The 26,298-nt window shown below is 38.7% G+C and overlaps 1 pseudogene; it reads right to left on the reverse strand.

The window, feature by feature from the left end:
- LOC149747861 (uncharacterized) overlaps nucleotides 1-26,298 on the reverse strand; it is a 174,601-nt pseudogene that overhangs the window by 30,036 nt on the left and 118,267 nt on the right.

Consider the following 26,298-nt stretch of genomic DNA (forward strand, 5'->3'; position numbering starts at 1 on the left):
TCCAGGTTGTCCATTTTATTGACATAGAGTTGCTTGTAGTAGTCTCTTATGATGCTTTGTATTTCTGCAGTGTCAGTTGTAACTTCCCCTTTTTCATTTCTAGTTTTATTGATTTGAGTCCTCTCCCTCTTTTTCTTGATGAGTCTGGCTAAAGGTTTATAAATTTTGTTTATCTTCTCAAAGAACCAGCTTTTCGTTTCACTGATCTTTACTACTGTTTTCTTTGTTTCTATTTCATTTATTTCTGCTCTGATCTTTATGATTTCTTTCCTTTTACTAACTTTGGGTTTTGTTTGTTCTTCTTTCTCTAGTTCCTTTAGGTGTAGGTTAGATTGTTTGAGATTTTTCTTGTTCCTTGAGGTAGGTTTGTATTGCTATAAACTTCCATCTTAGAACTGCTTTTGCTGCCTCCCATAGGTTTTGGATAATCATGTTTTCGTTGTCATTTGTCTCTAGGTATTTTTTAATTTCCTCTTGGATTTCTTCAGTGATCTCTTGGTTATTTAGTAATGTATTATTTAGCCTCCATGTGTTTGTGTTTTTTACGTTTATTTCCCTGAAATTTATTTCTAATCTCATAGCGTTGTGGTCGGAAAAGATGGTTGATATGATTTCAGTGTTCTTAAATTTACCAAGGCTTGATTTGTGACCCAAGATGTGATCTACCCTGGAGAATGTTCTGTGTGCACTTGAGAAGAAAGTGTAATCTGCTGTTTCTAGATGGGATGTCCTATAAATATCAATTAAATAGATCTGGTCTACTGTGTCATTTAAAGCTTGTGTTTCCTTATTAATTTTCTGTCTGGATGACCTGTCCATTCGTGTGAGGTATTATAGTCCCCCACTATTACTGTGTTACTGTTTATCTTTTCTTTTATAGCTGTTAGCATTTGCCTTATATATTGAGGTGTTCCTATGTTGGGTGCATATACATTTATATCTTCTTCTTGGATTGATCCTTTGATCATTATGTAGTATCCATCCTTCTCTCTTGTAACATTCTTTATTTGAAAGTCATTTTATCTGATATGAGTATTGCTACTCCTGCTTTCTTTTGATTTCCATTTGCATGGAATATCTTTTTCCATCCCCCCACTTTCATTCTGTATGTGTCCCTAGGTCTGAAGTCGGTCTCTTGTAGACAGCATATGTCTTGTTTTTGTATCCATTCAGCAAGCCTGTTTCTTTTGGTTGGAGCATTTAATCCATTCACGTTTAAGGTAATTATTGATATGTATGTTCCTTTTACCATTTTCTTAATTGTTATGGGTTTGTTTTTGTAGGTCCTTTTCTTTTCTTGTGTTACCCACTTAGAGAAGTTCCTTTAGCATTTGTTGTAGAGCTGGTTTAGTGGTGCTGAATTCTCTTGGCTTTTGCTTGTCTGTAAAAGCAGACAAGCTTGTTTGATTTCCCTATCAAAAATGAATGAGATCCTTGCCGGGTAGGGTAATCTTGGCTGTAGGTTCTTCCCTTTCATCACTTTAAATATATCATGCAACTGCCTTCTGGCCTGTAGAGTTTCTCCTGAGAAATCAGCTGTTAACCTTATGGGAGTTCCCTTGTATATTATTTGTCATTTTTGCCTTGTTGCTTTCAATCATTTTTCTTTGCCTTTAATATTTGTCAATTTGATTACTATGTGTCTCAGTGTGTTTCTCCTTGGGTTTATCCTGCCTGGGACTCTCTGTGCTTCCTGGACTTAGGTGGCTATCTCCTTTCCCATGTTAGGGAAGTTTTCAACTATAATCTCTTCAAATATTTTCTCAGGTCCTTTCTCTCTCTCTTCTCCTTCTGGGACCCCTATAATGCAAATGTGGGTGTGTTTAATGTTGTCCCAGAGGTCTCTTAGGCTGTCTTCAGCTCTTTTAATTCTTTTCTTTTTATTCTATTCTGTGGCAGTTAATTCCACCATTCTGTGTTCCAGGTCACTTATCCATTCAGAAGAATGGATATTCTGCTATTGATAGCAGTCTCCTTCTATTGATTCCTTCTAGTGTATTTTTCATTTCAGTTATTGTATTGTTCATCTCTGTTTGTTCTTTAATTCTTCTAGGTCTTTGTTAAACATTTCTTGCATCTTCTCGATCTTTGCCTCCATTCTTTTTCCGAGGTCCTGGATCATCTTCACTATCATTATTCTGAATTCTTTTTCTGGAAGGTTGCCTATCTCCACTACCTTTAGTTGTTTTTCTGGGGTTTTATCTTGTTCTTTCTTCTGGTACATAGTCCTCTGCCTTTTCATTTTCTCTATCTTTCTGTGAATGTGGTTTTCGTTCCACAGGCTGCAGGACTGTAGTTCTTCTTGCTTCTGCTGTCTGCCCTCTGGTGGATGACGCTATCTAAGAGGTTTGTGCAAGCTTCCTGATGGGAGAGACTGGTGGTGGGTAGACCTGGCTGTTGCTCTGGTGGGCAGAGCTCAGGAAAACTTTATTCCACTTGTCTGCTGATGGGTGGGGCTGAGTTCCCTCCCTGTTGTTTGTTTGGCCTGAGGGAACTCAGCCCAGGAGGCTACACTCTCTTTGGTGGGGCTAACGGTAGACTCTGGGGGGGCTCATGCCAAGGAGTACTTCCCAGAACTTTTGCTGCCAGTGTCCTTGTCCCTGCGGTGAGCCACAGCCACCCCCCCGCCTCTGCAAGAGACCCTCCAACACTAGCAGGTAGGTCTGGTTCAATCTCCTGTGGGGTCACTGCTCCTTCTCCCTGGGTCCTGATGTGTGTACTACTTTGTGTGTGCCCTCCAAGAGTGGAGTCTTTGTTTCCCCCAGTCCTGTCAAAGTCCTGCAATCAAATCCCGCTAGCCTTCCAAGTCTGATTCTCTGGGAATTCCTCCTCCCATTGCCGGACCCCCAGGTTGGGAAGCCTAATGTGTGGCTCAGAACCTTCACTCCAGTGGGTGGAGTTCTATGGTATAGTTGTTCTCCAGTTTGTGAGTCACCCACCCAGTGGTTATGGGATTTGATTTTATTGTGATTGCACCCCTCCTACCATCTCATTGCAGCTTCTCCTTTGTCTTTGGATGTGGGGTATTTTTTGGGTGAGTTCCAGTGCCTTCCTGTTGATGATTGTTCAGCAGTTAGTTGTGATTCCAGTGCTCTCCTACCGTGAGTATTAGAAGGCTTCAAATTTAGAAAAGAAATTTAGCCAAGATCTCCTGGAGCAATAAACTTTGAATATACTGCTTCTATTATCAGATATAGTTAACTTTGGGGAGGAAAGTAATTTAATATGTAAGACACTTTGATTTGCATTTATTTGATATTAATGAGATTGATCCTTATCTATGAATTTTCTAACAAATTTTTAAAATTGAATTATCTATTGATGTGGGGCATTTTTATCAGGTGAAGTTCTAATATCTTTCTCATGATGTATAATCTGGTTTTAAATAACATGTTATTTGTGAAAAATTGCCACTAACTAGGAGCTTTTTGTAAGGCACTCTGCTGATCCAGGGGTACATAGAAAGGCCCTGATTTTTGTGGTTGCAAGGCCCCAATTCATAGTGCTGGAGTGTCAGGGGGAAGTCACTTAGCCACTCTGAGCCTAACTTTCCCATCTGTGAAAGGAGAAAATTGAATTAAATGATCACAGAGTATCTTACAACAATTTATTTGCAAAGAACAGAGATTCTCTCAAAATAGCTCAAGTAGAAGGGTGAGATTTTGTTAGCAAGGGCTCTGTGTCACAGCTTTGCTTGTCTCTGCTTCTGTGTTTTGGCCTCATTCTTCTACCATCAACAACTTCTCAACACATGGTAGGAAATAGCACCCTTGGGAAACCACACCCTTTATAACTCATGGTTCAAAGGGAAAAGAGATATTTTTGTCCTATTGCCCATATACCAAATCTCTGGGAAAACTTCCAGTGGGCCACATACTCACCCCTGGACCACAGAACCAGAGGGGCACCATAACTGACAGTCCCGACAAAGTCCACAGTTGGGGAAGAAATAAATGAGTGCTGAGAATACAAAAATGGCGAGTGTCCACCACAGACTCACATGGGATTTGAAGAGTAGGACCTCACAGGAATGAAGAGCAGGACCACACAGAAACCGAAAAAAAATTGTCAGGCAGCCAATTTCTCTGATGGTCAGTCTCTAGATCCACACATGCTCTCATGTTTGCTTCTCTTTGAGCATCTGTTCCTATGTTTTCTCTACAAAAAAAAAAGCCTTTTCCTGAAAACTCCTGCTTCTGGCTCCCCATGACCTTAGCTTCCATGTGGCTCTGACACCCACCTCCCCATGCTGACACTGTCTCTCAGAAATACGACCGTGCAGCTCAGCTCCTCACTGCCCTCAACTGTCTCAGCCCCTGTTCCCAATTCTAACTTTCCAAAGGAAAGAATGATTGACTGGTAACCATAAGTTCATTCTCTAAGTTTGTGAGTCTGTTTCTGTTTTGTAAATAAGTTCACTTGTATAATTTTTTAGATTGCCCATATAAGCGATATCATATGCTATTTGCCTTTCTCTGTCTGACATACTTCGTTTAGAATGATAATCTCCAGGTCCATCCATGTTGCTGCAAATGGCATTATTTCATTCTTTTTAATGGCTGAGTAATATTCCATTGCATACATGTACCACATCTTCTTTATCCACTCATCTGTCAATGGACATTTAGGTTGCTTTCATGTCTATTGTAAACAACACTGCAATGAACAAGGGTCGGGGGGAGGGATAGATTGGGAGTTTGGGATTGACATGTACACACTACTATATTTAAAATAGGTAACCAACAAGGACAAGGACCTACTGTTTAGAACAGGGAACTCTGCTCAATATTCTGTAATAACCTAAATAGGAAAATAATTTGTAAAAGAGTAGATACATGTATATGTATAACTGAATCACTCTGCTGTACACCTGAAAGTAACACAACATTGTTAATCAACTAAGCTCCAATATAAAATTTAAAAGTAAATAAATAAAATAAAATAAAATTCCACCCCCCCCCAAAAGAAAAGAATGATTGACTGAAGTTAGGTCAGGGGTATAGTTAAATCAGTTTGACCTATCCCAGCACTGTGGGTGGGTGGGGTATTTTGAGAGGGGAATGTGTTTCCTGTCTACCTGTTCTACTTGACCTTGTATAATTCACATCCTCTTTCACTATGACACACACACACACACACACACACACACACACACACACACACACACAGAGGCATCTTGCAGGTTCCTCCAAGTATAAGTTCCCTCCTGCCTCAGGGCTTTCCCTATGCTGTAGCCTCTGCCTAGAATGCTCTTTCTTCACAATTTTTAAATTGTTTGTTTTCCAGCTTTACTGAGATATAATTGACATTGAAACTTACGTAAGCTGTACAACATGATGATTTGATACACGCATATATTGTGAAATGATAACCATAATAGGGTTTGTTAACACCTCCACGCTCTCATGTAATTACCATTTGTGTGTGTGTGTGTGTGTGTGTGTGTGTGTGTGTGTGCATGTATGTATGTGTGCGTGTATGGTGAGAACATTTACAATATATTCTCGGAACTTCCCTGGTGGCCCAGTGGTTAAGTATCCGCATTCCAATGCAGGGTACGTGGGTTAGATCCCTGGTCAGAGGACTAAGATCCCACATGCCGTGGGGCAACTAAGCACACGCACCATGCGCTCTGGAGCCTGCGCACCACAACTAGAGAAGCCCATGGGCCAACTGAAGAGCCCACGTGTTGCAACAAGGACCCAGCACAGCCAAAAAAAAAAAAAAAAAAAAAGATCTACTCTGAGAGCAACTTTCCAGTATACAGTACAGCATTGTTAACTATAGCTACCAGGCTGTAATTAAATCCCAAGAACTTATTCATTTTATAGCTTGGAGTTTGTTCCCGCTGACCAAGAATTCCCCATTTCCCTCACCCCTCAGACCCTAGAAACCACCATTCTACTCTCTGTTTCTATAAGTTCAGCTTTTTCAGATTCCATGTATTTTTATGATCTATTTTGATGCATCCTTCAAGTTTCAGCTTTTAATGATCACCTTTTTTGACAGGCCTTTCTTGCTTGTGTAATTTAGGAGGTATCTCCTGAAATTCTGTAGCATTATACATTTGTGTGTATGTGTGTGTGTGCACGTGCGTGTGTGTGTATGTGTATATGTAAAATCCATTCACTGTCTTTTATTCTCTCTCACTGGTTTGCAAACTTACATATGAAAAAATGTAAATTTCATATTTTCTGAAACTTTATTATTTTTAGCTTCTAGTCCTCCAAGTAGCAGAGATTTCATCTCAGTCAATTTCCCTAGAGTTTGTGTCCATGTTCTGATGGGGTGCGGAGTGAGAGGGAGGCATTTGGTGGGATCAGTCAGTCCTTGATATAATCATCTCTCCACATTGAGGTCTGGTGAAAAGGATCTATTCAAGGCTGATCTTTAATCAAATCCATCCTTTTCACTGCTGTAATCCTTTCCAATTTCCATTTTCAAGTTGTCCAAGACAGTATCTTCAAAATTAAAGTTTTCTCAAGAAACTTTATTCAATAACAGGCTACTTTTCTAGATTGGGAGAAAAGAAAACCATCTAGTGCATTATGAAAATTATTTTCTTTCTTTGAATGGCTAAGAATTGATACCACGAATAAAGATGTGGGGAGGAGGAGTCATATAGCACAAGCCATATAGTACTGTAAACCCTATAATTTTCACTAAAGCAAAATATTTTGAAAAAAGATGTGAAGTACTAGAACACAGTATGAAACTGTCACTTGCAACAAAGATTTCAAGTACCTAGTGCTCCTTAATGTAATCTCATGTGATATAAATTTCTTTAGCAATCAATGAGCTATTTAAATAGATTATTTTCATCTGCCTTGTATATCTTTGATAGCAAGTTTCTGTAATTAATTTCTTTTAATTAGGGAGAGTAATGGACTGTCCTTTGTTTTGCTTTTTAAATTATTCTCAAATCATTCTGTATTGACAGTGTTTTTAGGGGTTCTTAAAGCTAATTCCTACTATAACACAATTAAAGGAAAGATCATTTATTTTCAGACCACTGTTGATTGGCATATTTAGGTACCTTTAGTAAGGGGTAGGTGAAAGCTCAGATTACTGAAAGAGTTCATAATTTTTTTTCATTGTGCTACTTTTTTTTTTTAAGATTGTTCTGATGTGGACCATTTTTAAAGTCTTTATTGAATTTGTTACAATATTGCTTCTGTTTTATGTTTTGGTTTTTTGGCCATGAGGCATGTGGGATCTTAGCTCCCCGACCAGGGATCAAACCCGCATCCCCTGCATTGGAAGGCAAAGTCTTAACCACTGGACTGCCAGGGAAGTCCTTCATTGTGCTACCTTAATTCATAGATATTACTTCCAGAATTTGATGACTAATTTACTCTTAGCTGTAAGCTATGTGGGGATATGTGTTTATTCGACGTTGGAAGTTGATTTTCTTATGTCCTACTCTCTTTAAACAGTGTTCACAATCTAGCTAAATACTAACATTTAAAGTAATGCAATTTGGTCTTGTAATTAGGTTACAGTATTATTCCTTAACTCACCTAGAAAATAAAATACGAATGGTTCATAATGAATCAAAATATTGCCTTTAATAATCAGCAGTGTGTGTACCAAGATGCTACCCAAGACAGAGCAAAAGCTAGCCTCTTAGTGTAATTAGCCTTCTTATAAGAAATTCATTCTTACAATAACAAGAACGAGCTTTCCTGGCATTGTGCATGGTAAGGTAGGAAGAACATGAAATCTGGATTCAAAGATTCTGGAGTTGACCCCTGCCAGACTTCCGGAGCCACACAATTAACATGGCAATAAAGGAACTGTCATAGTGAAAGTACCTACAAGAGAACCTACTGTTTTAAAATTCCCTTCCATAACCTGGGTGAACAAATGCCAGCATAGAGGCAGTGGAACATTAAGATTCAAAACATGGATTCTAGGATCTGATGGCCCTTAATCAGATCCTACCCTTTGCACTTAAGGGCTGTAAGAAGTCAGACAGGTTAACTAATCTCTCTCTGCTTCAGTCTTTTTTATCAACTATGAGATAAGAATAATAATATCATAGTACCTCCCTCATAGAGCTGTTGTGAGGATTTAATGAGTTAATTCAACTAAAACTCTGAGGACAGTGTGTGGGCTGCACCAAGAATGAAATGAATACTCACTATGGTTATAAACATATAAGCTGATGGCCAAATGGTTCCATTTGGTGCTGAACTGTCCTCAGTTCACTTCAGTTCTGCTCTCTGAACTCTCACTTCCCATGGTTTCTTCTTTACAGAGTGGGATTAATGACTGTGGGCTAATCTGAAATAAAATCCATGACATTATTAAATGCTTATATTTTTCTACTTGTAAAAAGTAAAATATATACTTGTTGCAAAAAATTAGAAACTACATGAAAGTGTAGAGAGAAAAATAAAAATTAAGTAAACTAGGGTTTATTTTTATATATTTCTTCCAAGAATATTTTTCTAGGCATATACATGTTCAACAAAATTTTCATCATTTTGTACGTAGATTTGCTTCTTGATTTTTCACTTAAACTTTAATCATGAGAATTTCTCCAATTTGTTAAATTTTACTGAAAATTAATGTTAATGGATACATAATATTCCATCATGCCCTAGTTAATTCACCAATTTCCCACAGTTGAATATTGAGATTATTATCCCATTTTTGGCTAGTATAAATTATACTATAAGAAACATCTTTGTGCTTAATTTGTCTACATTACCCTCATTTACTTGGCCTATATTTCAGAAACTACTTTCTAGAAATTCTGTAATTTTTTTTTTTACCTCCTCTGGTGGAAAAACAGTAACTCATCATTATTTTTTTTAAATTTTCATTTTATATTGGAGTATAGTTGATTAACAATGTTGTGTTAGTTTCAGGTGTATAGCAAAGTGATTCAGTTATACATATACATGTATCTATTCTTTTTCAAGTTCTTTTCCCATTTAGGTTATTACAGAATATTGAACAGAGTTGCCTGTGCTATACAGTAGGTCCTTGTTGGTTATCTATTTTAAAAAAGCAGTGTGTATATTTCAAGTCCAAACTCCCAATCTATCCCTCATCATTATTTTAAATTTCAATTATTTGACAAGAAATCAAATTGGACAGTTTTTTAAAAAATTTTTTGTGGTACGCGGGCCTCTCACTGTTGTGGCCTCTCCCGTTGCAGGGCACAGGCTCTGGACGCGCAGGCTCAGCGGCCATGGCTCACGGGCCCAGCCACTCCACGGCATGCGGGATCTTCCCAGACCGGGGCACGAACCCATGTCCCCTGCATCAGCAGGTGGACTCTCAACCACTGCGCCACCAGGGAAGCCCAATTGGACAGTTTTTAAGCTACTTATTTATACTTTAGATTTATTCCATTAATTGTCTATGTTTCTTGCCTAAGTTCCTATAGAAAATTTTCTTTTTCTAATGTCTTTTGCCTACTTAACACTACTGTTACTGTTTTCCTTATTGAAATATAAGTAGAGGAATGTACCTTCCCACTCCTGTTGCTTCCCTCTGTTTTAGTCCATTTGGGCTGCTGTAACAAAATACCGCAGACCAGGTGGCTTATGAACAACAGAAATTTATTGCCCATAGTTCTGGGGGCTGGAAATTCAAGATCAGGGTGCCAGAATAGCATGGTTGGGTGAAGGCCCTCTTCTGGTTACAGACTTCTCCTTGTATCCTTACGTGGTGGAAGGGGCTGGAGAGCTCTATGGGGTCTCTTTTATAAAAGCACTAATCCCATTCATGAGGTTTCCACCATCGTGACCTAATCAGCTCCCCAAAGCCCACCTCTCAATACCATCCTTGGGCCTTAGGCTTTCAACATAAGAATTTTGGGGGATGCAAACATTTAGAGCAGAGCATCTTCTATGTGGATGGAGCCCCACTGCCTAACACCCCTGGTCCCTCAACCACTCTCCCCAAAATAGCTCCCCTCTGCACTCACTCTCCCTCTGCCCCTAGGGATGAGGAATTGTTGATCTGTGAGCTTACGATAAGGAATTGGGCAAGCACAGCTTCACTCTTCCTCCAACCTCCCTGTCCCTCCACACCAGAAACTGTGGGAAGCACTTGTCATATCTGCTCCTCTCTGCTGTAAGTTTTAAAGCCGCAGCTTAACTGGAGAGGTCAGGGGCTTCCCAGCACTGCCTGGGACCCAGTGTGTAGGTCTGCCTAGTCCTAGGGTTCAAAGTTAGAAAGCCCACTCTTGCCACTCACACAGGCCACCTGAAACACTTTATTAGTAATGGAGGTAATAGTTTGCTATCTGCTACTTCTTTGTCTCTCTCAACTGGTTCAAATCTTGGGTAGAGAAAGCAAGGGAGTCATTCACTGGGATTCAGGAAATGCCAAAATCTGAAACTTCAGAAAAGGAGACAAAACTGAATTGAGGGGACAAGTAATAATAAAAGAGTTGATGCATAGAGGAGATGGGTAGGAAAGAGAGTGATCAAAGCTGCACAAATGCAGTTTTTCCTTGACATGCCACAGAAGCTTCTGGAAACTTTGTTCATAGGCAAATGGCTATTTTGTACATCTTCACTGGCATTCTGAAAATTCAAGCCTGCCTCAGCAAAAGCACAAGGTGCCTTGGTCTCAGCATATGTCTGATTCCCAGGCTGTCTCAGAATCAGCAAAGGTGCATGCCTCAGGCTGAACGCTGCTGTAGCTGAACCAGAAACCACACAGGCGCCAGGCTAGACAATAAATGCAGCTGGGACCTCAGCAAGTGCAGGCGGTCCTCAGGGACTATAGTGAAAGGATTTGATTACAGAGAAGAAGTCATTGCATGTCAGGCTTTTTAGATATTTGGGGGTCATGTAAATTATTTGATGCTTTTGCTTAGGTTTTTTTTATTGTTTGCTTTCTGTTTTGTTTTGCCAACTAGACCTAATCTTAAATTATAACTACATTCTATAGGAACTACAGAAAAATAGGGTGCAAATTTTTAAAGATTTTTATTTTTAAGATTTTTTTTCTTTTTGGTGTGGACCATTTTCTTAAAGTCTTTATTGATTTTGTTACATTATTGCCTCTGTTCTATGTCTTGGTTTTTTGGCCCCGAGGCATGTGGGATCCCAGCTCCCTGACCAGGGATCAAACCCGCACCCCCTGCATTGGAAGGCAAAGTCTTAACCACTGGACCGCCAAGCAAGTCCCATAGGGTGCAAATTTTTAGCTTTAAATTGTTCATATGAGGCCTAGGTCAGCAGTGGGATAGATTTCTCCAAATTCTGTAATGTTCTATGCTATTCTGAACTTTACTCATGAAAAACTGGAAATGGTGGAGGAGCTGAGCTTGGATACATGCGGCTTGTCCACAGGGTCTTAAAAGTCTCCCCGAGTATGGACTCAAGCTTGCTCTGGATTGTTAATTACCTAAGTTTTTAAATGGCTTAAAAATATGCAAGTCTCAAATTGTAGCTAAATTCACTGAAGAGTGGTATATTTCATTAACAAATAAAAAAGAACAGGGCCTTTAATACAGAGACAAATGCTACCTTCTTGAGCTCAAAGAAATATTGCAGAAACACAGATGGTGATTTAAAAAGCCTGTGCTTAGAACATTCTGCCTCTAGAAATCAAGTTTGCTCAGGAATCAAGGAGAAATTGAGAGTGATTTAAAAAAGAAAAAAAAAAGTTGATTTAGTGCTATATTCAGAAGAAGGGTTGTGGAAGAATGAAAGCAAATCAAGGAAGACAGACTGTTTAAACTGGAGGAAGAAAGAAACTTCCTCAGGAGAAAGGTTAAGCTCTGAGGAAACAGATGCGATATTAAAGGAAACATGAGATTTTAAAGGCCAGAATAGATCAATAATGAGGAGAATATAATAATAAACAATATTTTATTATAATAAAATAATAACAAAGAAGCATTATACCCAGGGGGTGTGAGGATAAAATGAGTTTGTATAATGAAAGTCTTTAGAGCAGTGTCTGCATATGGTAACTATCTTACTGTTATCTATTGTCATTACCATCATTATTGTTGCAAGGAGTAAAGATACTAATATAACAAGAAGAATAAACTGTTAGACACCACAGAGGCTTCTTAAAAGAGTAGGGGTGGGGCTTCCCTGGTGGCACAGTGGTTGAAAGTCCGCCTGCCGATGCAGGGGACACGGGTTCGTGCCCTGGTCTGGGAAGATCCCACATACCGTGGAGCGGCTGGGCCCGTGAGCCATGGCCACTGAGCCTGCGCGTCCAGAGCCTGTGCTCCGCAACGGGAGAGGCCACAACAGTGAGAGGCCCGCATACTGCGAAAGAAAAGAAAAGAAAAGAAAAGAAAGGAGGGAGGGAGGGAGGGAGGGAGGGAGGGAGGGAGGGAGGGAAGGAGGAAGGAAGGAAGGAAGGAAGGAAGGAAGGAAGGAAGGAAGGAAGGAAGGAAGGAAGGAAGGAAGGAAGGAAGGAAGGAAGGAAGGAAGGAAGGAAGGGTGGGGCGGAAAAGAGAAGGAAGATACGTTAATAGAAACATATCCCAATTCTGCTGAAAACAATAGAGGGTAAAACTACTAGTCAAGGCCTCTGAAAGTCAAGGCCCCTGATGTCCAAAAGCTGAGGAGAATAAACATAGGCACGGATCCTCACGTGACCTCTTGATGGAAGCTTCTATGCAGAAATCTTCTGAGGGGATTCTCCAGCTGAAACAACTATGAATTTGAAGGAGAAGTCTTTCCTAGGAATGAGTTTTCCTAAGCGAAAACAATTTCATAAGAAGATGCAGAGGTCATGGCCCCTGAGGCAAAGGATTGAAATACCCACTCACAAGAGAAAGACCCCACCCTTGTTATAGCACTGGGGTCCCAACGCCATTCTGGGGGCCAGAGCCCTGTATTTTGTTTTTACCCTAACAGCCTTTGGCCTTTGATTTCATTATTTAGTCAACATTTCTGACTGTCCTACTCTAAACTCCACTGGGCTGGAGAGGGTGTGGAGAAAAGGGAACCCACCTACACTGTTGGTGGGAAGGTAAATTGGTACAACCGTTATGGAAAACAGTATGGAGGTTCCTTTAAAAACTAAAAATAGAACTACATGATCCAGCAATCCCACTCCTGGGCATATATCTGAAGAAAACCATAATTCAAAAAGATACATGCACCTCAATGTTCATTGCAGCACTATTTACAACAGCCAGGATATGGAAGCAACCTGAACGTCCATCGACAGAGGAATGGATAAAGAAGATGTGGTATATATATGTACAATGGAATATTACTAAGCCATTAAAAAAACAAAATAATGCCATTTGCAGCAACATAGATGGACCTAGAGATTGCCATACTGAGTGAAGTAAGTCAGACAAAGACAAACATCATATGATATCACTTATATGTAGACTCTAAAAAAATGGTACAAATGAACTTATTTACAAAAAGAAATAGAGTCACAGATGTAAAAAACAAACTTATGGTTACCAGGGAGGAAAAGGGGCTGGGGGATAAATTGGGAGATTAGGATTGACATATACACACTACTATATATAAAATAGATAACAAATAACTTTCTGTATAGCACAGGGAACTCTACTCAATACTCTGTAATGACTTATATAGGAAAAGAATCTAAAAAAGGGTGGATATACGTATATGTATAACTGATTCACTTTGCTGTACACCTGAAACTAAAACAACAGTGTAAATCAACTGTATGCCAATAAAAATTAATAATAAATAAATAAGTAAACTCCACTGGGACATAACTCAGCTCTGTTTTGTTCATTCCCAGATTTCTAACACTTAACACAGTGGCTGGCATATATTTTTTGAACAAATAAATAAATTGATGGGTATGGAAGATATTAAAGGGTTTGCTTTCATTTTCTTTTGGTTCTGATTACTTCAAAGCACATGATTAAAATATCCTGTAAAATTTTAAATATATATTATTTTCCTTTGTCCTACTGTATATTGAACAGAGGCCTCACGTTCTAAGGAGGGCGTGGGTCACAAACACAGTTGTCTGCAGGAACACTGATTTAACACAGATGCCTAAAAGCTTCTGCCTAAAATATCACAGTGGAAAAACTCTGCCTGATACCAAACCTAATACCTGAATAATTTTCTTGCTTCATTGCATGTCTTTCTCTCTTTTTGATTCCAGATATTTGTGTATGAGAGGATAGAAGAAATTGAAGTCAATATTATCCCCACCCTGCATTCTTCAGAGAAGGCTTGCCTTTCTTCTGTCCCTCAAATAAAGTGAGAGGTTGATCGCTGGGCTCTAACCAAGAACTGAGTTGACTCCAAATGGACAGAGTTTTAGATACGACTCAGTTCACCTTAGTGTCAGACGTTTGAGGCTGAGCCTGTGTTTATGACAGGCCCACTCCTACAGCACGGCTTTGTCTACCAAAGCCCCAGCGTACTGTGGGAAATTTCACTTCCCTTTTCAGTCCAGGCCCCATCGTGCCTGTCGCCCCAGTACTTGGCAGACCCATGCATTCACAATTCCTCCAGATTCCAACTCAAGTCACCCCATTGTCAGTTGTTTTTTTTTTAATTAATTAATTTATTTATTTATTTTTGGCTGTGTTGGGTCTTCGTTTCTGTGCGAGGGCTTTCTCTAGTTGTGGCGAGCGGGGGCCCCTCTTCATTGCGGTGCGCGGGCCTCTCACCATCGCGGCCTCTCTTGTTGCGGAGCACAGGCTCCGGACGTGCAGGCTCAGCGGCCATGGCCCACGGGCCTAGTTGCTACGCGGCATGTGGGATCTTCCCAGACCAGGGCTCGAACCCGTGTCCCCTGCATTGGCAGGCAGATTCTCAACCACTGCGCCACAAGGGAAGCCCCCATTGTCAGTTTTAACCAAAGGAATGTAAGAATTTATGTCAGCTAGCTCTGAACAGGAGCTTCAAAAGTCACTGCATGCTTCCTCATACATATATTTTCCTCTGCCATGAGATTGGCATGACTATATTAGATTCCTAGGGGTGTTGTAACAAGGTGCCACAAGGGGGGCGGTTAACAGAATTTATTATCAGACAGTTCTGGAATGTAGAAGTCCAAAGTCAAGGTGTTGGCAGGATTGGTTCCTTCTGAGGGTGTGAGGGAAGGATCTGTTCCAGGTATCTCTTGTTGATTTGTAGACAGCCATCTTCTCCCTGTATTTTCATATCATCTTCTCTCTGTGCATGTCTGTATCTGTGTCCAAATTTGCCCTTTTTAAAAAGACTCAGTCATACTGGATTAGGGCCCACGCTAATGACCTCATCTTACCTAATTACATCATTTCCAAATAAGGTCATGTTCTGAAGCACTGGGGGTTAAGATTTCAATATATGAAAATGGGGGAACACAATTCAACACATAACAATGCCCCAAACCACAACTGCTTTTTCATCCTGAACCCAAGAATGAAGAAGACGTGTGAAGGAAAGCCTTGCAGATCCATACTTGACATTCAATACAAGCCACAAATAAATCTTTATTATTGTATGTCACTAAGATTTCAGGGTTGGTTTGTCACCACTGCTTTACTTACCAAAAGCTGACTAACATAGGATCTAGTATGTGTTCATTTGGTGTAGCTCTCTTGGTTTCAGGTAATGTAGTGGGTTGAATTGTGTCCCCCTAAAAGACAAGTTTAAGTCTTAACCCCCAATTCTTGTGAGTGTGACCATATTCAGAAATAGAGTCTTTGCAGAAGTTAAGATGATGTCATACTGGAGAAGTGTTGGTCCTAAATCCAATGACTACTATGAGAAGGGAAGGACACAAGAGACACATGAAGGGAAGAAGACCATGTGAAGACAGAGGAAGGCCATGTGAAAGCCATGTGCAGAGATCGGAGCGTTGCATCTGCAAACCAAGAAACACCACGGATTGCTGGAAGCTAACAGGAGCTAGAAAGAGGGAAAGTGGAATTCTTCCCCAGAACCTTCAGAGGGAACACGGCCTTGCCAACACCATGATTTCAGACTTCTATCCTCTGGAATTACGAAAAAATTAATTTATGTTGTTTCAAGCCACCCAGCCTGTGGTATTTTGTTATGGCAGCCCATTATGTTTATTCAGGTAGGATCAATCCCTATTTTCACAGCAAAGTTTTTTAATGCTGTGTTTCATGAAGGTCAGTAGTTCTCAATGCAGCTCCCTCATCTTTTTTTCTTAATGAATTGTCACCAAAATATGGCAATAACTTGTCTGAAACTGTCTTAGTCGTGGTATATGCTTTATTTTGTCTTTTTGCACATATTCATTGATATTTCAGTGGGAAGTTAAAAATGTATGTCAGGTACTCCTAAAGCTGACACTCTCAAATCTAGTACGTTTAAGCACTCAGGAAGAGATTTTCTGTTGAAAAGTTAATCTCCCAAACCAACAAAGGAGAAGTAAAGTTGACAGTGCCAGGGAGGACTGGACTTAAAATCCAATAGGAAACAAATACCTAAAAACCAACCTCTCTGAGTCTTAAAATCAAATATGCTCAGTTAAAAAGAAATTCCAACTGCCTGCACAGTGCTGGCCTTACTTACGATGCCCCTAAGGCACTAGAAGGGAAGGAATCATTTTATCATTAATTTTACAGTAGTGGTTTAAGATCACCATTTGGTGTGCACTCACAGTAGGCTTTTGCAAAGTCAACTACTGTTAAAGTCCAAGGAGGGTAGAGTGGGGAGTCTAAGTGCAAAGGCCAGAGTCACACCATTGACCTCCCTTTGAACAGGCTTCAGCAGCAATAAAGAGCGTCAGCATTTACTACAAGTGGGAAGGCACCTGTGACTCACCTCTGTAACCTCCAGGAGAGCCATTCAACAGTCAGGGGCTGTATCGAGCGGCAGAAAATGACAGGCTGACCATGGCCTTTGCAGAGGCAGCAGGAAGTAGGGATTTGCAGCTTTGGGAGAGTAACCCAACAAAAGGGATTAATTATTGGGGGATGGGATTGCTTATTATTTATATACACTATATTTAATACTTATAAAAATTATAACTGTATAGCACAGGAAACTATATTCAATATCCTGTAATAAACCGTAATGGAAAAGAATGTAAAAAGGAATATATATGTATAACTGAATCACTTTGCTGTACAGCAGAAATTGACACAACACTGTAAATCAACTATACTTCAATAATAATAAAAAAAGAATAACATGTACTGTAAAAAAAAAATTTATACAATCATTGAAGAATCATTCAAACAATATAGAAACTGTGAAAAGTGCAAGTGCCCATAAACCAGCATCATCCCGAGATAAGCACTATTATCTGTTTTATATATAAATGTCTCAAATTTTTCTGTTCCTCTAATAACATAGTTTTCCCTCTCTTTTTATTTATTTACAAAATGGGATTATACTATACTTTTTTTTTTTACAATTTGCTTATTGGATTTAACAATATGGAGATACTTTTACAATATTATATATCTACTTGTCTTTTTTTTACTTTTTAGAATAATGTTATTATTTTTATAAATATGAAACATTCTCATTCCATAATATTCAAGCTCTCCAGAAGAGTATAAAAAAAGATAGCAAAAAACATATACAAAATGTAAAAAACTAAAAACTCTCATTAACATTAAATGAGCTTCATTCCAGATATTTATGCATAAATATATAGAAAATAATAGAGAGATGGATGGATATATACATAAAATAAAATTTTAATATATGTAATATTTTAAGTAAGAAATACAGTTTTATTTGAATTTAAACAAGATAATTCTTTTAACTGAAGTAAAGTTGAAGAATTTATGAAATCAGACCAATGTCTCTTCTGACAAAGAGAATTAGTTGGTTAAGTATAAGGAAAATATAAAACCATTAAAGAGGTTCATTTTATTACGTTTTAAACCACCTACTTCAAACAAGCCTATAAATATTTAGCCTTAACTCCACATACAAATGCATTTAGTGTTGTAGCAGACATTATCAAGCATCTATTTCTGTCCGCTCTCTTCTTCCCCTCCCCCCAAAATGTATTTATTCCAATTTCCTTCCTTCTTCTCATAGCCATATGCTTTAGGACAGGACAGAGGGTGAGTCTTAATTTGTCAACCATGGGGAAACCCATTCTCCCCGCCAATGATTGGTTTAGTACTGTAGGCATGTGATACAATTCTGACCAATGAGACATGAGGGTAACTTTGCTGGAGGGCTTCCAGGAAATGTTTCCTAATTTTTAAAAGGAAAACACATAGAAGCAAATAATCTATTCTTCTGAACATCTTTGCATTTGGTTGTAATGCCTGGATTGTTGCAGCCACTTTGAAGCCTGAGAACAAATCTGACTCTTTTAAGAGTGGAAACACAGAAAGATTCAGAGAAGCTGGATCCATGATGTCATTGTTGGACTCCTGTATTAGACAGTATGGAGCTATATTGCTTCTGGAACCTCTTATTATATAAAGTAGTAAGTATTCTTACTGCTTAAGCCATTTTGAGATGGAGTTCTGTTTCTTGAATCCAACATTATCTTCAAAGTTATCCTTATGGACATAAGTATTTATCACTGGTCACTTCCTGATTTTGTGTGTGTATGTGTCTGTGTCTGTAATCTACTTAATCTAAAATAATCTAATCTAATTCTGGGGTGACTTCAAGGCAAGCTTTATTATGTGGTTGGAAAGTTTTGTTAATTACTAGTATAAGAATTCCACATTTCTCATTCATTCATAAATTCATTTATTCATAAATTTGTGTGTGTGTGTTTGTGTGTGTGTGCATGAGCATGTATTTACCATATGTGGTCAGACACTGTTCTTAATGCTATGGTATAGCTCTGAGTTAAACATGAAAAATCTCTGCTCTTATGAATTTATAATCTAGGCTGTGGGGGAAGAGAGGCAATAAAATAAGTAAGGATATTGTATGATATATAAGAAGGTGATAATTGTTATGCGGGAAAAACAAGAGCAGGAAAGAGGATAGGGAGAACCATGGAAAAAGGATGGGGTAAGGGTTACAATTTTAAGTAGGGGGATTGGGCAAGTCCTCACTGTTACAAAAATTCCTTGATACAAAAACTTGGGCCCATGATACATCATTTGAGCAGATACATAATTTATCACCATCTGACAGTTTGTGCCCATCAACGCTTGGAAGAATCAACACAGCCTCCTGAGAAGGTAATTAGATGTTTGGGCAAGACACATTTTTTTGTGCCTTGAAAGTGAAACACAATCTCCCCCTCCCACCCAAGTTCTGTTTCAAGTGTCAATCCAAAGACAAAAGAACCTAATATGTACTAACTTTGTCCACCTGGTTATTTATCCTTAAATACAATACATAATAACTATCATTTGTTGAGGATAAGATAAATCTCAGATGAGGTAGCGAACTTAGTGCAAGATCCTTCTACTTTATTACAATTATTTTACTACCTTTTATACTTATCTCTCCCTCACCTAATTTTACAAAGATATTGCTCAATAAAGCACTTAATAAAGCAATTAATGCATTTATTTTCCCAGGAAGCCCTAGCTCTCTTTTTGCAATTCATATTTCATTCACTTCCATATTATATAATTAAACAATTACAATAACAAGTACAGCTGATTTAAACCAACAAACAAACCCCCTGATTATTTCACAAGCAAATAAAGAGTAGGACTGGACATTTTTCTTTAGAAAGGTAGTGCTTGTCTCATCAGACCACGTGGTCCTATCATAATACAATCAAACTAAAATGTAAAAGCACTAACACTGAGGGTAACCCCACCCCACCCCCACTCTGACTTTTTCCTACCATCTGGCCAGGATTCATGTGGGAAGATTTTCTCCATAGGTTAACATTCTGTTCTTTACTGCCACGCTGGACTGTGGGGAGGGTGAGCCTCTGTTGGAGTCAGGCAGGGACAAGTTATGGTTTATGACAAGAGAACAGAGAAACACCAGGATTCGGGAGTTGGCTGACTTGTCACATACACAAGGAGGGTTGTAAGTACAAGCACAGTCAGATAAAGTGAGCAGATCTGAAGTCTTTGAAGGATGTATCCAATGATCAGGCTTAGAGAATATTTCTAGAAGACTAGACACAAACCAAGAGGTACATACAGAAGAAGACAAAGGCAGGGTTAAATGGAAAACCACTTCAAGCCAGTGCCTTGAAGGATGAGGCACCTGAATGCCACCATTCAGTCTGCATTACTCTTTCCATACAGGGGAAGCCAATCCCTATGAAAGAAAACCCAAAGAAGCAAACAGTCAGCTCTGTGGGTAAGCTGATAGAGGGGAGCAAGACACACACTGAGATATCCCCCAGTTAGATCAATAACGGCTCCCTTTCTTCCAGGGGATTTATAATACTGTATCAGTGCCCAGCTCCTTAGGCAAGACTTTCTCTAGTCTTGGTAAGGATAAGTGTCACCAGTTAAACACAGAGGAAACAATGTTTAATATTACTTTGTATATATTTGCTAAAGCTCAGAAATAGAAAGGAAATCACAGGAAAAAAATCAACATTCTCAGGAACGCAAAATGTAGGGGTATGAAAGGTTAGGGTGGTCCAAAGGAGAAAAGTTAATATCCAAACACCTGGTCTTCAGAATACTGAGAGACCTAGATAAATAACTTGTTGGATTGTAAGTTTCGTCTGCATCTATGCCTCCTGTAGTCATGTTAAAACAAGGCCACAAATTCTTCCATTCTTCTCCCATCAAGAGGTGGGTCTATGTTCCCTCCACTTGAATCTGGTAGGCTGTGGCTTCTTTGACAAATAGAGTATATAGGAAGAGACACAATGTGACTTCTGAGGATAAGTCATAAAAAGCCATGGCACTTCTGCCTGATTTGCTGGAAACCTTCCTTGGGAGCCCTAACCTACCAGGTAAAAGTTCAGCTACCCTGAGGACACGATTAAGAGGCTACATGTAGGGGCGCAGGTCAACAGACACAGCCTTTGAACCAGCCCAGGCAAGGCACCAGATATGTGGTTCTCATCTCAGTTGAGGCCCCAAACTTTGGGGAGCAAAGACAATGCCTTGAGTGAATTCCTGACCCTTAGAAAGTGTAAGATTAATAAAATGGTTGTTGTTTTATCCCACTAAGTTAGAGGGGGAAGGTACTCCATTACACAGAAAGAGATAACTGGAATGATTCCCAATACTCTGGGGCAGTAAAATACGATTTATTTATGTGCGCCCCCATACCCAAGCTGCACATACTCAGGCATGCACACATTCATTATTTGCCTCTTTCCTTCTGAAGAGAAAAGAAAGCAAAATACTATTTTTGCTGAGTTTTCTCTATAACGTTTTTGCAGTTGTTACTGTTGTTATAAGAAACTACTCAGGGGTCTTAAGAACAATCATTCCTTAGGGAAATACATAACTAATTCTTAAGGAAAACATTTGCTTCAAACTGGACACGTTTGGGGCTTGCTATGGCACCCAAAGTTTAAATTAAAAGATATCATTGAAACCACTAAAAGACGGGAGGCAGCACACATACACTCTAACATCTCTCTGTCTGTCTTTTTCCTGCTCTTCTCCGCCTCTCAGTAGCCTTGATCAAAGATCGTCTGTCACTCCCAGTTCTGCAAGAGACAGGATGCACCCAGGTCTGATGCCTGGATTTGGAGCTGCAGAGACTTCTTACTATGAACCAAGCAGATGGAAGCCACAAATCCAAAAACTAGGGTGGAAATGGCTTTTTTGTAGAAAGGCTACTTTTAAATCATCCTATATGTCATCTTCCTGTGGATCACTTTCTTACAAATATTCTCAGCAACACCTTCTAGATGACTTTTTAAGAGAAAGCTGAAAGTATATTTTCTTTTTAAATTTAAGCTCAAAATAAGTGATCCCCAAGAATATGAAAAAGAATGTGTATATATATACATATATGTAACTGAATATATATACATATATATATAACTGAATCCTTGCCATACAGCAGAAATTAACACAACATTGTAAATCAACTATACTTGAATAAAATAATTTTTTAAAAAATAAGTGATCCAAAGATTATATGTCTTTCCTTTCCCATTTTATATTTCTTTTTTTTTTTTTTGCGGTACGCGGGCCTCTCACTGCTGTGGCCTCTCCCGTTGTGGAGCAACAGGCTCCAGACGCACAGGCTCAGCGGCCGTGGCTCACGGGCGCAGCCGCTCCGTGGCATGTGGGATCTTCCCGGACCGGGGCACGAACCCGTGTCCCCTGCATCGGCAGGCGGACTCTCAACCACTGCGCCACCAGGGAAGTCCCCTATTTTATATTTCTTGATGAAATATTTTAAAAGTAAAACGATCTTTTGGCTAATTAAAAAGTTCGTATGTGGGAATAAATATTCCTAAGGTTTACTCAGAACTACCAAATGTTAAAAAATTTGTACTCTAAATTAAAAGTTGTCAATTGCTTTCCTTCTTGAATATTAGATATACTATTAAAGGAAGTTAGATTAAAAAATAATCCATGTTTCATAAAGGATTTTATCAATATCTCTGCACCATATAAAAAGAAAATTAAATACCAGGACTCAAACACTCATAAATAAGAAAATAAATGAAGCTATTTTACTGGATTTATATTCACTGGCAAAAATTCTAATGGGTTTTAAGTAGCAGCTTAGCTAAACTTAATTTGTCCACTGGTAATGGTTTTGCTAAGTCACTTCAAACAAGTCGGCTCTATGTCATGCATTCAAGGCAGGGCACATGGTGTGGCCTTTGTGGGCTGGAAACAGGCACCTCATAAGCACAGGTGAAGAGACAGGGAGGGGCAGGATATCCACAGCCCCTGCCCTGGCTCACTGGACAAGGGAAAAAGTGATGAATTCCTGTGAACATATTTTGATGCCCATGCCAACATCACTTCCCAAGCCTGAACCATCAGAAGAAGTTGGGATTTCCTTGATTTTCAAAGTCTTCCATCCCTTGTTTTAGGATAATCCCTGAAACAAACAACATCTAAATTTCAGCAGCTTAACACAAACTTTCTTGCTCATGTAACAGTGCAGTGAGGGTGGGTGGTGGGCTCTGTTTTATGCAATGATTCTGGGACCACAGATACTTCTCTCTAGTGACTCCACCATCTTTCCTTAGCTAGATCCTCTCCATCTGGACAGTTGACAAGTGATCAGAGAAAGAAGGGGACACCTGGTCTGATCATCTCAGCCTGGATCGTGACATTTAGAACTTCTCATGTTCCACTGGCAAGAACCATTCTCATGGTAACCACCTAGATGCAGGCTCCGCCACATACATCAAAAAATAGGTTTCTATACTTCCCCAATTCTGTGACCTTCTTTCATTTTTTTCTACTTCCAGGGTGGCTACTTCCCTAATCCTGAGTAGAAGAATTATTAATTAAAAATCTTACATGTTCTTTTAAGATGTAGCCAGATGTGGTGGAAATATACCAACTAACATTTGATGTAGATATCATTGACATCGCAATAACTTGTTCCCATTATCTCTAAGAAAATGTAAAATTTTGGCTGAACAATTATAATGTAGCATACCTTTTCATCTACCAACCTCCAGTCTTAGAAATCATATTTAAAGTAAAACTCTCAACATGTTATGCTATTCTTAGCTCAGATAGAAAATGATGCTGATTATAGCAGCGTAACTATGGTGTTGCCATGGTTATCTACCTATTAATGATTAAACTTGCTTCCTTATGCTCGGTAGAAAGTATACTTTAAAAGTAGAAAAGAGGTTTCAGTTTACTAGCAGTCTGTAAGACCCAAAGTTCTCAAACAAAAGTTTGGATATCAGAAACCAATTCAGGCTCTGATATTCAACAGAGTTTTCTGTTGTGTCCATGGTTTTGGTTTTTTTTTTTTCCCTCATCAGCTCCAGCAATCAGTCTTCAAAGGGATAAGCATTTTATGCATCATACAGTCATTATGACTTCCTGGCAAGAGAGAAACTTAGTGACAGAAAGTATGAATTATGCAAAAATATAAATTTGTTTAAAAATCATAAAGCATAAGCAAATTGAATCTGTTTATTCTTTTCAATTATTTATGAAACCCATCCTCCTGGGTCTACATACAAAACTATCACCATAAATTACCAAAGCAATCAAAGTTTCAGAATCATAGGAACAAGAAGAATAACTAATAGTTTTTCACAGAAATGACTTTGAGATTTATAATGCAAGATACTTTTGTTTATTGTATTTTTAAAAGCACTCAAATGTTTGTAGGTATTTCCAGCTTCCAACACAGCAGATAATTTATCTCCTCACATTTATAGTCCTCACTACTGGTTTTTAGGAAGAATGAAAGCTTGGAAAAGGTGTACAAGATGTCTCTGTCCTCAGATCATTTTGTTCTGCATCAGAGGAAAACATAATAATTATTATGTGGTAATGTTTATCTTCCTGTGCTTCTCTATTTGGTTATCCAACAGACATTTCCTGAGTGCTTCATATGATGTGCCAAGCCCTGTCCTGATGCTAGGGATACAGAAGTGCACAAGACAGATATAGTTCCTATCATTATAGAGCTTTTAATAGCACAGGTAAGAAATGATGGAGGCCTAAACAAAGGCTTGTGAATGAATCACTCTCTTCTGACAACAGGATGAACCCTTAGCCTGACCTTCAAATTCTTCAGCCTATATTTTAAGCCTTCCTTGTAGGAGTATACTGTGCTTCCTCCCAACTGGTTGTCTGCATACATAATTTGGAACCAAATTCCCATGTCCAAGATCCTGTTTTCTATCTCTAAGAAGTAAATTATATCCAGATTTCAAGGCCTAACTCAAATCCCACTTTCTCCACAAAGCCTTCTCTGACTGACTGTTTTCTCTGTCCTCTGTATGCCCATAGACTTTTTTTTTAATGTTAAAAACTCATGTAGGAAAATTTATTCAGTTTATATTATGAACCAGATATTTCACAAACTATAATAGTTTGCACTTTGAATCTTATAATGAAAAATCTCTATTTCATTGATGAGAAGACTTGAATTTCAGTGGAGATAAATAAGTTGCCCCAAGTTAGAGCTATGATTCAACTCAAGACATTATGATGAAAAATCTATGTTCTTTCCAACACATCACATTGACCCTAGTAGTATATATTTTTAATTTCTTATCAGATTATAAATTCTGTTATGTCAAGAATCAACTTTACATATGTCTATATTTCTCTTAACATCTAAAATTAATGCTTTACCTATAGTAGACCTTGATTAAATTTTTTTCATGATAATTATAATAACAGTGCAAGATACAATATAGTAAATACCTTCTTCCTCACATGGTATATAAAATAGCAATTAGAAGAGGTCAGGAAGAAGAAAAGCATAGTGGGGTGGGGTAGTGATGAAAGGAAGCTGAGAACTAAAGGGTGAGTAGCATTTCAGTTGCTGGTATCATTAAGTAAAAGCATTCATTCCAAATATGGGAAAAGTCAAGAGCAAACAGGTTGAGATGAGAATGCACAGGTTCCATCCATGGGACAGCAACTGGAAGGCTCTGATACAGTGGAAGATAGCCTAGAATGGACAGTGGGTATGCTAGACAAAATAAGGGCCTCCCCAAAGACATCCAGGCCCAATCCCCGAAACCTGTGAATATTGCCTTACATGGCAAAGGGACTTTACAGCGTGATTACATTAAGGATTTTGAGAGAAGATTATCCTGGATTATCCAAATGGGCACAGTGTAAACACAAGGGGCCTTATAAAGGGATGTAAGGAGATCAGAGTTAGTAGAAAGAAATGTTGTGATGAAAGCAAGAGGTTGGATGATAAGAAAGGGTCCATAACATTTTTCACAGGACTAGAACAAAATATTTTATAATTTGTATGGAAACACAAAAGACCCCAAATAGCCAAAGCAATCTTGAGAAAGAAAAACAAAGGTGGATGATTCAGGTTCCCTGACTTCAGACTATACTACAAAGCTACAGTAATCAAGACAGTATGGTACTGGCACAAAAACAGAACTATAGATCAATGGAACAGGATAGAAAGCCCAGAGATAAACCCATGCACATACGGTCACCTTATTTTGACAAAGGAGGTAAGAATATACAATGGAGAAAAGGCAGCCTCTTCAATAAGTGGAGCTGGGAAAACTGGACAGTTAACATGTAAAAGAATGAAATTAGAACACTTCCTAACACCATCCATAAAAATAAACTCAAAATGGATTAAAGACCTAAATCCTAAATGTAAGGCCAGACACTATAAAACTCTTAGAAGAAAACATAAGCAGAACACTCTCTGACATAAATTACAGCAAGATCTTTTTTGACCCACCTCCTAGAGAAATGGAAATAAAATCAAAAATAAACAAATGGGACCTAATGAAACTTAAAAGCTTTTGCACAGCAAAGGAAACCATAAACAAGACCAAAAGACAACCCTCAGCATGGGAGAAAATATTTGCAAA

The sequence above is a fragment of the Delphinapterus leucas genome, chromosome 12 (genome assembly GCF_059928025.1).
Source record: "Delphinapterus leucas isolate spDelLeu-1000000601 "Yukka" chromosome 12, BTC_Dleu_Yukka2, whole genome shotgun sequence".
NCBI classification, from domain to species: domain Eukaryota; kingdom Metazoa; phylum Chordata; class Mammalia; order Artiodactyla; family Monodontidae; genus Delphinapterus; species Delphinapterus leucas.